Below are 14,914 nucleotides of genomic sequence, written 5' to 3'. Positions count from 1 at the left end.
CATTTTTTGAGAAAGAACTTTTATTACTGTTCTATCTTTTCAGGCAGGAGTGTTCTAGAAAGTATCACATGCAGTAATTTGTCCAAAAATATCAACTTTTCTCAGGTCAACATCTGTACCTTCTTTATTACAGAAATTATTTTATCTGGTTTCAATTAAACTATGAAATGTTGAGTAATTTTTTTACACCTGGCTCACTAGATACTGGCAGCATGCTATTCATCAGTGTTTTGAAACATTAGTGGTCTTTAGGACACTTGTAGACTGCGTGGTGCACTGCATGCGTGAAGTTAATATTTGACAAGCTACATTTAAGATGCATTTAACAATAGAAGATATTTGTGTAAGCCAGAGTGTTGTGCAACCTTTGTCCCTTTGCCAAAAATAAGTTAACTGTTAGGTTTTATAACATATGAAGTGTGATAATAAGAAACTTGTGTTTCCATCTCTCTCTTTATTTTTACTGGAACATTTAATTCCCACGAGATTTTGAGAACATATGTGTATTTTAGTAGCTAGATAATTTGATTTTATTTTTGTGTAGTTCTTATGTGATATTCTTTTATTACATAAGTTTTGGTTTGGTTTTGGTCTTAAATTCTCTGCTTTAAGAGCCTTTGATTGCTTACAGTTTATTACTCTGAGCTATAGGTTAATGTGTTTTATTTATTGTTTAAATAATTCAGTAAACGTTTGTATTTGGAGTGTATGTTAAGCAGATTCTCTTTTTGTTACCCAAATTAAATCTCTCATAATCTAACCAGATACAGACTAGATTGTCCCTCTTGTACAATAATGAGGGAATCTGCTGAACTTGAGCTGGCACACATGAAAAGGACAAAGTAATATCTCCTTCCCTCTACTTCTTGGTTGCTCTTTAGCTATTGGTTTTGAATGCTTTTAATTTCTCTGTGAAATATGCTTTTGTATTTCATTAAATGAGAAATTAAATGGGAATTGCATGTTTATATGAGAATAAGTTCAGCTGTGGACCCCACCCCAATTTTCCTGTTAAATCTCAGAGAGGGTTCTGTTAACTCTCTCTTCAGGAGACCCCTTAACACAAACTAAAGGCTGATACCTTTAGCTCACTTACGTCCATACCTGTAACCAAACGGGACTGCTGCATGGGTTTGAGTACTGGGCCAGCTCCATAGTCACATTTTTAGACTAACTTTCTTTCCCAGAGCCATCCCAAGGCAACATCTTGGCATGGTTCTGAGGCAGAGGCTCAGGACTATTCCCAGTAGTTGATTAGACATCCTGGTTTTATAGAAAGGGGGAAAGTCAGCCATGTGAACACAGACCTTCCCGTGCCATCCTGTTCCATGGCAGGACCAGGATAAGGTTCCTGGCCACTCTGTTTGCTGCCCCACGTGTAACTTCAAACACTTCTAGACCATTTTTCATGGGTGAGCATCAAATCTTAGAAAGACTAACCTCTTTGTGGGAACTGGAGCATCCAGAGTTTGTCAGACTGCTAAAAAATTTTCATACTGGGAGGGAAGAGCATTAATTAGCCTTACTGTGTGGAGATGGAAAAATGCAATAATGTGCAGCTTACTTGACAACTTCATCCTATCCTCATGATCTTTTTTGCTCTTTATTCAGCCAGCAGAACTAAAAAATGAAGCTGAGTGACAAAATTACTTTCTTTGTTGTTGGAACTTGAGCCTAACTCATAAATACACTGCATCCTCTAGGCATTCTCTTTCAAAATTTAAATCCTTAGTTGGAGGATTTCCATGTACTGGCATCATTACTAAGTCTTCCCTAAGACAGTTCATTTTCATTTGATCATTAGTATAATCAAAAGATTGACATATTTCCTTGCTAGTGAAATTCAGTCTGCTATAGCATTAGTCTTTCATTTGCAATGATGCTTTTGAAATGACCTTTGTGATAACAAATTAATGTTAATGAGAGAAACCATCACAGAATGGAAACATTGCTCTTCTTTTAAAACTCATTGAGGAGGAAGAGTTAGAAACTTCTGAGTTTGTATCAGTTTAAGCAAATACAATTTCTGCAATGTGAAATTCAAACCCATGCATTGCTACCATGTCTCAGTGGTGAAAAAGATTATAAATAGTTAGTAAAGCATAGGTTAAAATAGTTGTGTATAAAACAAGTTCTTACCTTGGAAACCTGTCATATCATTTCTGTGCGTCTGCCATGTATTTCCTTCACTCTTCCATATAGAAAACTATTGGTCTAAACTTTCTTTTGAGAAATCTGATTAACTAAAAAAACCCAACATAATTTGCATTTAACAGCTTCACAAATTTGTACAGTAGCATGACCATATTTTCCTGTTTTTTCTTTTGTCTGTATATGAATTGCATTCAGGTCTTTCACTTGAGGAGCTGCAGCTTGTTCAGGATCTGGTAATGTACGGAGTTCAGAAGGTTCCAGCAATGTGTCTTGTTCTTCTTAAATCAGTACTGACTTTTAACCATCAGGAGGCTGTCTGCTAACCAAGCTTTCCTGAGCTAAGCAAATATTTCTTTATTGCTGACTATTCTAAATCATTTTATGATATATAAAATGATGGCACTAGTCATATTTTTTAATAAATAAATTGAACATACTTAACAGGAGGTAGCAGGCATTTTTATTAAGCTTTTGAACTATTGAAATTGGCTATATATCTATATATATCCCTGATGTTGGTTTTCTGTCTAGTTAGCCAGTTTCTAATCTATATAAAAATTTTTCTCTCATTATTACTATGTAGTGGTCACAAAGATTGAATGACCTCAGTAGGAAGTATTTTGTTGGAGCTTGTTGGACATAGTTATTTTAAATTATGTGCATGGTAGTTTTATTTCTTTCTTATTTTTTAATTTTTTCAAAGTATTTCATCAAAAATCAAATGGGTTTTAATCTATAAAACATTATTGTTGTTTCTTCTGATGCTAGAAAAAGACAGAAGTAAGTTTTAGCATTCTTTTTTAAATTTAGCTGATAACAGATTTCTCTTTCTTTCCCATCATTCCAAAGTTTCTCTAACTGAATTTTTAGTAATTGGACCATTTATTATCCTTGATGCTCCCCTAAATCACACCTGTAGCATGACATACATAGTCTTCATTTTGTCATTTCATACTTCAACCAAAAGGCCGTGTTCCATCTGCTGAGAACAGCTTCTTTGGATGCATTGATGGCCTTCAGGTACACAGCGGAATAAGAGATGTCACCACTCTGGTAGCTTCTTTTTCTGCTATATAAAAATATGTTTCTTCCTGCTTGCCTGCAGCCCTTTGCAACACAGAGGGAGAAGGCATTTCTGAACATGGCTTTTATAACAAAAAGTTGATTTGGATAAGAAATTTCAGAAACACTCTTCTCTTTGCCATCTCTTGGCCAGGGACAAAAACATCTACTAACATATACTACTAAGCATGTCTCTGACCTTCAGCATAAGAGGGGAATTTTTTCAGCAGCATGAATGGATGAGGGAAAAACTCTATGAAGGAATGATATTTGCTATTTGTTCAGTTCCTGTATTGCTGAGATTAGAACTGGAATATCTGATGCAAGACTGATGGTGTTATCATTACAGAAAATATCTTCTGAAAGGATGCTAATTTAGGAGGTTGTGACATCCTTAGAAGTTCTAGTGCGTTTTGGAAGTAGAAAGAAAATAAAAATATAAACACACCTGAGATAAGCGGGAGTATTATTTTTAACTCCCTTTTTGCAAATTTATATAACATAATAGCATCTAATTCAAATGTTGATTACTGGTGCAGTGTAACCAACAGCACAGGAGAAACCTGAATAAATCTCCTTGGTTTGTGCAGTGTTGTTTTGATTTGTCTCTGCTGAAAACTGTTTACTGTTGGTTCCTTAGTGGATTGAGTGATGAGTGGAATATGGATTCATGTGGTTACATCTAGCAGTAGGGATCATTGTCTGGAGAAACAGAATGGAGAAACATTATTTTTATGTGAATTTCATGTTACTTTCAGGTTTAAATGACAAAGTACAAAAAATCCTCATAAAAATTAAAATGGATAAAAGACAAAAATAACACAAACCCAATAACAACATTTGAAAAATTATTATGCAGGGAAAATAAAAGATGGATATACTTAGCAGAACTCAGAAGAAAATTAGTACACATTTCAAATAAATGCTCTTCAGAGCTGCAAATTTTTAAGCCTTGACATAAAACTGAACTGAGTCTGGTATGTGTTTCTCCTTCAGTCTATCTATCTGGATTAAATGAGCTACGTATTAAAAAAACAAGCAAACAGCATTGTGCTGATAAGCACACACCTTCATCTCCCTTTAGATGTTGAGGGACAAAATAACTAACACAGTTTTGCATAGAATAATGAGTCTAAGTTTAGCTGCCTTCACTATGTATTTTAATTTAAATTTATAGACATTTTAAGTTGGTCACTGAACTGAACTGTTTCTGTAATATATATATATATTTTTTTTTTTTTTCAGTTCTCTCAGTTCTAAATAGAAAGCTTTGGGAGTGTATACATGGACCCATAGGTGGTTTGAACCAGGAATTAGACTAAAAATTGCATTAGTTGATGCCCATGCAGGGTCTGCATAATCCACCTTGCAGTAGGTGACAGAGTTCTGAGGTGGATGTTCTCCTGCTGATGGCTCAGGCAGTACCAGTGAGTCTTATGGAACAGCCAGGAAGGCAACAAGTATGAACTTGGTGCAAACTGTGTGCAGCTCTCTTACTTGGAAAAAGTGAGATGTAATGCAGGTGATTTATTAAACCTGACCAAATAAATAGGATACTATATCACTGAAGCATCATAGAAGATTCTACAAAGATTTGTGAAGCAATTTTCTTTTTTTCCTAAGGTTTTTTCTTTAAAAAGAAAAAAATAGAAACAGCCTTCATATGAAAACCTAAGACAAACTTAAAACCTTTCTGGGGTGGGAGGCTGCAAAGTAAGAAGTGATAGTGGGATGAGTTCACAGCAAACAAAAATTCATTGGAGAAATAGTGCCTTTTGACTGAGACACTCATAAAAGACCACCAGCCTGAACTTAAGACCTCAACAACACATCAGAATGCCAGCAGTGAAAGCCTGAAACTGTGAAGCAGGGTTGAGGGTGTCAGGAGACCACTAGCAACGATTATTTTCACTGGCTTGATGACAGGCTCTCTAATTCTAACAGTTAGTCATACTCTTTTTTATCTCTCCCTGAAAAACAAACAAACAAAAATCCAAAAAAACCAACACCAAACCTGTAAGAAAATTCACTTGATGCCACCCTTGTGAATCTGGACAGGCACTGCCTGGATTGCCATGTGCCATGCTCTTCATACACAAAAGAATGGAAACCATCTCAAGGATACAGAACAAATTAGCAATGTTGAAATATCATGGGAGAGAAACTGTGTAAGGTGACACATCTTCATATGCAAAAAATTCCTACGGGCAAAGGAAATAACCACTCAAATTTTTTGTGTTTTGCTTTTACCTGGGAGAGACAAGGAACACAGTATGGTTTTGCCATAGAAAATTGGCTTCAAGCCAAAGTGGCACCAACAATGAATTTCTGGCAAATAAGTCAACCTGTCAGGAACTGAAATACCACCAGCAACTTGAGAATAGGCTTCAGGCATACCTGACCATTTTTGCTCTGTGTGTGTCTGGTTTTCTGTTTTCTGCTTTGTTGTATTCTACAGAGAAGGTGGATTTTAATCCTACATTGCATAATCTGTTACATATGGGAACAGAGTCTTCTGACTCTTATGTTGACCAAATATGCTGTGATGAAAAGAGTATAACTGCCTGCTAATTAACATTCGAGTTTCCTTTAAAATGAGATAGCATGAGTAGCTGAGAGCATACAGAAAATACAAAACTCATTTTTAAGTCCACTCTTTTTCGATCTACCAAATACAGACCAAAGGCTATAGTATGTCTTACAATTTGATTCCTAAATGTCTCTCTTAATACTGGAAAGCTGAGGTACTGTAGGTATGAAAGTTTTTTTTTTCCCCTAGAAAAGCCTTTTGAAATATATGCATATTATTATTAACAATGTTTTCTGTGTGTTATGAAAATAAATAATGCATTTTTTAACAGTGCTGCCATGTGTTTATAAATCACACTTTGGTTTTGAAGTGGATGAAGCAGGTAGATCTCACCTGCTCAGTCCTAGAACTTTATGGGAAACATTAGATTATATATAGTTCAGTACTCTTCTGAATCAGGAGGACTTACAGGTCTTGAAGATCAGATGAGACTGTTAAAACAGTCATATATACTAAAAAAGCTAAGATACTACAGATACAAAAAAGCTCAAGTGTGAATTTAATGAAAATCAGTGGCTGGTGCAGTTGAAAGACCTGGCAAAATGAGCAGCAGTATTTCCATCAGGACATAATTACCAAGCATATGCATGCACATTTCTTATTTGAACACTGATAACGTTTTTAAGACTGAGGATTCAGAGTCAATAATAACATTGCCCTAAGATTAGTTTGTTTAGATCATAAGCCTTTAATAACAGGGCTCAAGGAAAAAAGGAAAAATGAAGTGCAAAGACTTTCTGAGGAACACTGCATTTTGTTCATAATGTTTACTAAAACTTCAACTTCTGTCATCTCTTTAAAATTCGTGGTTTAGTGCTCAGTTCAATACAGAAACAATATGAAAAATAAGGTTTTGGTCCTTGATGGTTCAAACTAGAGAAATATAAGAACAATAATTTTGATTTTTGAGGGACTTGAATAGTCTTTAATAACATTGTATTTATTTCACTACAAATAAAATCTTTATTTTCGGATGTATGTAGTCAGAATTCAAATAAACCTGTAAATTTTTTTTTCGAGGAAGTTAAGACATTAAAATAGCCAAATGTACAAGCAGAAAAGGAAGGAAAAATAAGCTGAAAAGCAGAATCTGTGATCATTCGTCAAGAATCCAAAGTAAAACATGAAAATGAAGAGGAATTGAAGCACTAAAAATAAAAAGATGGATAGAATGGTAGATGACAAAATAATGACAGGATTTGCTAAGTAGTGCAGATTTTTACAGATTCGTTCATAAAATTTTGTTCTTTTGAATCTCCAAAAATTTGATTCATATCCTAATAACTAAATGAAATTATTCTGTAAAAATGATGGACTCATAAACATGTAACAAGACATGAATTTCAAAAACAACTGGGATTTATAGCACATGTTTTCCAAGGAGCTCAACACCCTTTTGGAAGCCAGGTTTCCCAAAGAATTTTTACGCTGTGTTGAGATCTTTTTGAAATTCTGGCAGCAGATGTGTATGTGTAGCTCTTGAAAATCAGAACATGTCTCTGGAGTTGGACTAGATTATCAAAATTCAGTTTCAAGATATGTTGCACATTGCTTGAACTTGGTTTGTTTTTCTACTGCAATCAATATGCTTTTATACATTGCAATAGAGCTAGAAATCAGCACTTTTTAAGCTAATTTAAAATGTAGGAGAGAAAAGGGAAAGCACTTAGGGCCACTTGTTCATGAAAGTTGTTGGAGAAGGGACATTGTGGTCTTTTTGAACATAGGTTTTGCGAACATGAAGTTAAACTTTGAGCATGGCTGTAACTCTAGTAAACAAGATCTGTTTCTAGAAGCTGTGTATTCGTGTAACTTCGTAGGCAATCCTGAGCCCTTAATGAAGAATTTGAACTGTTTCATCATCTCTTGCCTTTCACTGCCTGTGTTAGAGCTATTCTAGCAGTGTAGGGCTTGACTTGTAATTGGAGGAGGTTACTTTGTGAGTTACTCACTGTGTTCCTCTGCATTGGCTTCCATACTGGGAATGGTGTGTCCTGTTTGAAGAGTTCACAGCAGGAGTGAAAGGAATTGGAAAAAAAGACAAACTTTGTATAAAATTATTATAAGATCTCTGAGCAGAGATCGCATACTCACAGCATTTAGGGCATTTCTAATATACTGTTGAATCAAGTTCAGATAAATGCTAGATAATTTTATTTTTCCTGTCTTTTTAGTATTTCTTTGATTACTGATTATTTTAGAGGAAGTTTTAAAAATGCCAAGAGGCGTCTTTTTAGATAACTGAAGGTGTGTTGATGACTCTACACCTAGATTTGGAGAACTATATCAAGCCCTAGATTTCTTCTTAAGAATCCCACTCTGTACTCTTATGACTGAGGTTATCTTCAACATTGAATATAACAGAAGTCCACCTTCTGTGCCATTTATTTCAATGTATAAATATTTGAAATGTTTTATCTCTATTGTTTAAATACAAGTCTACTTAACTGTGACATTTTGGGAAAAAATCACTGGAGTTGGCTCTTTCATTTGGAATTCAGTGTAAGGTATACATTTAACTGAAAGTCTAGGAACCACAAATGTATTTAATAAACTTGTGAATCCTGTGAGAAAGTTCAGTTGATGTTACTGAAAATATGCTTTTAGTAACTTTGTTACAACATTTCTTGACACTGGAAAATTGTAATGTCATTCCATTTCAAATTCCAAAACAAAGCATAATTCTGTAAAAGAGTTAGAATTAACTGAGTCCTCATTGTTCTTGAAAACATTAAATTTCTGCTCCTCCACTTTAAAACAGCAGTATGATTTCTCTAAGTGTATTTTATTGAAATGAAAAGTACAAAACCCAGATCTCAGTATATACAGTTTGAATTGTGACCTTGAATGGCAGATGGCAGAGTTCAGACTTTTTATCTGGCCTTGGCAATTAAAAGGTATTCTCCAAATTCTTGTTCTCAATTGCACTAAAATACCTCTTACCCTATGACCAGTTTTATTTGCATGATAAATTAGATGTGATAATTTTGCTCTTTTAGCAGATTCCTCCGTGTTCCATTTTTCATAGCAGTTAAGGTTAGGAGCAGTCCATAGGATTGCAAAGAAAGGAGGTTTGTATTTTTCCCATATTATTTAAAATACTGACAGTGAGCTGGCTGAGAGAATTCCTTACTCTCTATTTCTCTTCTTCTTCTAATATCCTCACAAGATTTTAGAATATAAGTTCTGTCTTGTACCTCAAATACTCCTTGTTTCTTTTCTTCCTCTCACAAAAATAGGAAGTTTGGCTTTGTGTTCCATTTTTTCTCAGTGTATACTTGCTGGCTCACTCATCCCCCTGTTCTTCACTGATATCAGAAGTCAGGACTTATTCTGCTCCTTTACCTCCGGAGTACAGCATTAAATAACCCACTTAAAACTGTTAAAATGGTACCAGCATCAAATAGCTCAGCTTTTCTTACCTATCCTCTAACATCTAGCCTTGCAGTTGACTAGATGCCTTTTTGAGGGCTGACTACAGTTAATGGTGAAATAAAAGCCTTCAAAATGTCTTGAATAGGGCACTTTAAATAGAAGTCCAAGCATCTTGAGACACTGATGGAAAATAATGGCCTTGCCTTTTCATCAGCAAAATGATATTATAATTGTAGGGCTCGTTTCTCATTCACCTTGTTCAGCCACTTTTCCTCAAACAGGATAGATTGTCACTGAGATTTATGGGTAGGTATGACTGTACAGGGATGACTGTGAAAGTACTTTCTTTTTGTTGAGCCATCCCTCCACTTTAAGGGCATATTACTCATTCCTTGTAAGTAGTAAGTATCCCAGAGCATGTGTACAAGAATGGCATTTACCAGTCCATGGACCGCAAGGGTACCTGCAGATGGAGTGCAGTGATCCCATGGGAGTGCTACACTGGAAAAAAAACTCCCACCCTGCACTTCCAAAATGAAAATGGAAAGAATTTCTCCTGGAAAGTGGCAGCTGCGGTCTGACATTCATGTAATGGGAGCCACTGAAAGCTTTATGGTGTGTAACTGTGACACTGCATTCCAACATAAGCTTCTCCCTGCCCTTCTTCCAACCAATAAACTATTCTTCCTCTCTTTTCACTCTCACCCCTCCTAATCTTCTTCTGTTTATATGCTTTAATCATAATAGCAACAAATCCATCCCTGCCGGTATTATCACACCGTTGCAAATTTTGGCTGTCTGCTTTGGCACTCCTCTTGTAGATGGAATGATACTGCCCACTTTGATGGGGCTTAATTCTCTGTGTAAAATACTGCTCTGTCAATGAATATTTTTGCTATTAAACTACTTTCTGTCCAACAATAAGATAGGGATTTTTGGGAGAACAGTTTTCTCATTATTACCTTAGCCCATAAAAAGACTTTGCTTTTCTTTTTGCCTTTTCTTTTCCTCTGTTCCCCCTCCTCTCCTCTTCTCTTTTTTCCTTCCCATTCCCTTCCCCCTTCTTTTATTTTTTAAATACTTTGAGCGGGTCTTCAGTAATACAAATCGTTGCAGTACATAATAATTTGCATTTCAGCCCTGTGAGACTTGTAAATATTAAACAGTTTGTGTGTTTAATATTTTTAATTATTTCCAAATAGTTCAGTATGTAGAGCTGACCTCCAGAGAAATAGTTTGCAGTGTCTGTAAAGAGCACTTTGAGTTCTAGTCTTTTGTATGTTTAGCAGAATTCTGGGCTTCATCTGGAAAAATTCTAGGAGTGCTTCTAACTGGAAAATATTTCAAGTAATGTGAAACAACAGATAATATTTTCCTGTGCTGTGACCCACTTGTAAAGTGAGGTGTGGATGGTCCCTCTACCATTGCCATTAAACAGGTTCCAACTTTGCAAGTCAGGTATTCTGGATGATACTGACACCTTTTAAAAGGTATGATTGAAAGCATATTGATTTCAAAGGGAATTGACAAAGGTCTCAATTTACTCCTCATTTCAAGAGACTAGTCTGTAACTACTGTGTTTTACAACAGCCATGGTCTTCATCTGTCTATCCAACAGCAGATAAAAGAATCTTGGTCTCTCTAGAGAGAATCTTGGTTCTCTCTAGAGCAGAGAATACTGTGTGTTAGCTGAGGTCTATATTGACTTTAGGCTGTCATATTTAATTACTGAAAAATAAACATTTTTCTCAAAAATTATTCATGGGACAGAAATAAGGTTCCTTGCTTGATGGAAATGTCACTAGCTTCAAGAGGAGCAAGATCAGAGACCCAGCCATACAGCAGCTGGAATTACAGAGGCCCAGAAGCGTTTAGTAGGGTAGCAGGAATGCTGCAGTCTCATTAGGGCTCTGCCTTTTCATTTTCTCTGCTTGTAATCAGCCACACTGTTAGCAAAGTAATTTATTACTCTTAGAAGCTGAAGTTAGATACTACCAGTATATACATGCCTCTCACTTTCCTACTACTGAGAGACGGATCCTGAGGTATTAATTATAATCTGCAGAATGAGTTTTAGTATATTCCTAGTATTACACAAAGTTTACGCTTCAGAACTCTCATTGTGATCCACATTTTAAAAGGACTCTTCATATGTAAGGCTCAGAATCAAATTTAATTCTAAGCCAGTGGAAAGTGGCCTTAAAGTAGATATAAATTTTGTCTCACATCACCTTGATGCAAGTGACACTCAGGTCTCATACCTAAAGACATAATCACTGTACCCAGCACTGTACTTGGTGCACTGAAGCCTACAGTTCTAAGTAGAATACACTGGGGAAAAATATGGCCCTTGAATTTTGTTTCCATCGAAGTGGAAATACCAGGAAGGACTGGAGGCTTGGAAGGACTAGAGGATGTGTTTTGTTTTGGTAGCATTTTCTGTTGGCCATAACAATAAATATCTTTTCTTGGGATTTTTTAAAGTATTTTAATTTAATGAGTTACAAATCAAAAAAGTAGTCCTGTGTGTCTGCCACCTTCTCGTTCTGTGATGGATCATTGGTTTGGGGGATTTGGAACTTTTTCCTAAGATAAATAAAATATGTCATTGGGTGCTACTGGATTTCTTATGACTTTATGGGAAGGAGATGCAGAATATTTGTGGGCTCAGTTTAAAGATCAGTCTTGTGCTGGAGTGTTGAAAGATTCATTTTATTAACAGAATTCTTTGAATTAGGGAGAAATACTTGTTCTATAGTATTCTCAACCTCGTTTCACTGATTTTTTGAAGAGGGGTAAAAACTTTGCAAATAACGTGTAGCCCTTTACACAAAAGGGGAGACAGAAACACATTTACTTTTCATTCTTCCTGGATTTTTAGTTTAGTTAATGTATATAACATTCTATAGTCCCAAGACAATGTAGTTGCATAGGAGAAATGAATGTATAAATTGCATGATCAGGCCTTATGTTAGATTTTTACAGCTTCTTGACACAATGTTCTGGTTTTGGAAATTGAGAGTGTCTGTCACATCTGTGTGAGGTATCATTTCTCTCTCCTGTGTAGTCTTTATTAAATACCTTCATCTTTTCTTCTACTGCTTATCTGTGATTTGAGTACCACATCTTCAGACATTGACCAAATACATAATATATTTCTGATTTCAAAGTAGACCAATGAGGCAGTACAATCTTGTTTTGGACTGCAACAGACCAATGTCAGAGTCCTTTGGTGCAAATGCAGACTTTGCTTGGCTAAAAAGTAAGAAGTAGACAACTTTTTTCGGTTAAATCAGTGAAAGTGATAATGCAGCTAATCTGCTTTGAAGGCAGAGGAAACCTAGAACTGCTGAGAGACTGCACATCTGTGGTAATAAAGCAGGGAATACTTCCATGACCCAAGTTGGTTTGTCTGCAGGTTTCTGCATACTGAGTAAAACTGTGATAAATGTGGCAATCCGTGTCAAGGGTAGACTGTAGATTCCCATCAACTTCATTATTATATTATCTTTGAAAAATTTACTAGGTTTCACCTGACAGATAACAAATTTTCCCCTGCCAACACAACAGAGGAATAACAAACTAATATATATGGGATGAACTAAAATATCTCTAAACAAGCATTGCTGTTGACAGAGGAACAGCTTTTGCTTTTTGGAGGAATTTTAGATAAAACTTCCTTGGTCCTTTTCTTTCCAGCCCTATGATGTGAAGTGGTGCATACAGAGATGCAGTTGCTGAGGGACAGGCGTGTGTGGCTGCAGGACTCTGCTTCAATGCTCCTGCTCCAGGCATGGGTTGGTGTGCTGGGTTATGCAAGGTAACAGATTGCTTCCTTGCTTCTGCTGCTGATTTCACCTCTGCTGGTTCTTCCTGGGCTCCAAGTTGTGTAACCAGCACAGGATCTGAGCCTGATGTTCTTTTTGTTAGTGGTTGTGACATTAACAATTTCTGCCCTGAGATGTTAACTGATTAGTGAGTAGGAGGGAAACCCTCTCTGCTCAGAAGTCTGTGTGAGCCTCCAGCTGCTTCTGCCATTAAAGCTGAGTAAACTAGCAGATTTTTTCTGAGTTTTTTCCCGTATAGAAAGGATATTTTCTTCACTGGGTGATAGTCTTTTTCTGCAACTGCAGTAGAAAGATCAAACCATGCCTGCCAGCTGCCCCAGCCAGGGACTGTCTGTTCATTGAGAGCCAACATAGGGGAATGAATGTCTGTAATTAGTGGATTCACCTACTTGGAGTCTTTTCTGAATCAAATCTTAAAATGCCTTCTGTCCTTTCTGTTGGTCAGTGTCTGCCTTTTCATGTCCTGCCTGCTTTTCTCTCCATTTTTATTTCTCTGAGCAAGATACCACCCTCTATTAAGAGCAAGCAGCGTAGTGTCAGCTCTTGCCAGGCCCTCAGCTGCAGTGTCTGTGTGATCTCAGGAAGGTGCAGACCTGATGTGCTTCATCTGTAAGCAGCATTTCTTGTGCATAACCAAGACTGACTCGTTTCAGAAGCATTGGGCTCCTTTTGTTGTCATCAGAGGAGTCAACAGCTCTAAAAATAGTCATGTTTCAAATACTGGTTGTAAATGGTGTTACATTCTCAGCAGTGTCCTTTACTAGTCCCTAATAACAAGTAGTATTACTCAAATTTTTAATAGTAGCTCACAAAGGTCTTTCAGCAATTTCAGTAGAAGACAATAATGAAAAATATCACTCTTGGGTTTGGGCTTTTTTTTGGCTTGATCTGATTTGCTTGCTTTTGGTGTTTTTATGAACAAGCCACTTAAATATTTTGCAAAAACGTCTTTGCTGATGTGATTGAGACTATTAAATTTTGTATATAACAACGTAAATTATGTAAATTTAATTGTCTTTTATACTTCATTTTCATTTAAATCAAAACAAAAAAACTTCCAACTCTTCCTACAAATTCAAAAACATGTTGATATAACCATTTTCCAGGGAAGACCTGAGGCTACTCAGTTGTCACTTTGTCATCTTCTTTTAGATAGATTAAAATCTGAATAGAAGTCCCAGATATACAGGAATGTGAATGTCCTGTATGTAGGTAGCTTGGAGGAAGCCTGCTGACTTCCTTATATGAAGCACTGATCACATGAAGTGAATCATAGTTACTTAAGGATCCTCCCTAAACAAAGCTCTTGGTCAGTGCCTTACTCTTGAGAAATGAACATTTAACATTCTATGCCCTGAGAGGTCACTTTTCTTATCAAATCAGTATTTTCCTTCTGTCTTGTAAAATTTACCATGATGGTAAATTTTACCTGAAATACTTGAAATTGATGGAGGGATAGCTCTAGACACCACAGTATATAAACAAAAGTGAAACTCTATAACTCTCTGCACCTCCCTTCTGTGGGGTGTGCTGAAGGAATAAAAGGCAGAACACATCATGGTTTTTGGCTGGTTTGCTGCTCTGACTGTGTTCTGCTCACTTTCTTGCTGTTAACGAGATATAAAACGTCTGAGACACAGCACATACTACAGTCCCTTGAACCATTTAGTTCTTGAGTCCTATGTGACTTAATGAGTTAAAATATAATGATGAAAATGGAAGCAGCTGGCTGGTGACTAAGCCAAAGAGCAACTGTGCCTTCCACGTTGAACTTTAATGTGCGTGTCATCCTGAGTGTTGAAATCTTGCAGTGTAAAAGCATGTTAAATAAATGCTAAATATTTTGAATGACAGTTATACAAATATTATTTATTGTCACAGCAAT

General features: G+C 36.2%; 1 protein-coding gene across 4 annotated transcripts in view; it reads left to right on the top strand.

The window, feature by feature from the left end:
* The window catches only part of LDAH (lipid droplet associated hydrolase), a 104,561-nt gene that overhangs the window by 51,862 nt on the left and 37,785 nt on the right, over positions 1–14,914 (top strand). The window lies entirely within an intron of this gene.

The sequence above is a fragment of the Calypte anna genome, chromosome 3 (assembly GCF_003957555.1).
Source record: "Calypte anna isolate BGI_N300 chromosome 3, bCalAnn1_v1.p, whole genome shotgun sequence".
Taxonomy (NCBI): domain Eukaryota; kingdom Metazoa; phylum Chordata; class Aves; order Apodiformes; family Trochilidae; genus Calypte; species Calypte anna.
The sequence above is the reverse complement of the archived record's forward strand: the minus strand, read 5'-3'. Positions and strand labels throughout refer to the sequence as shown.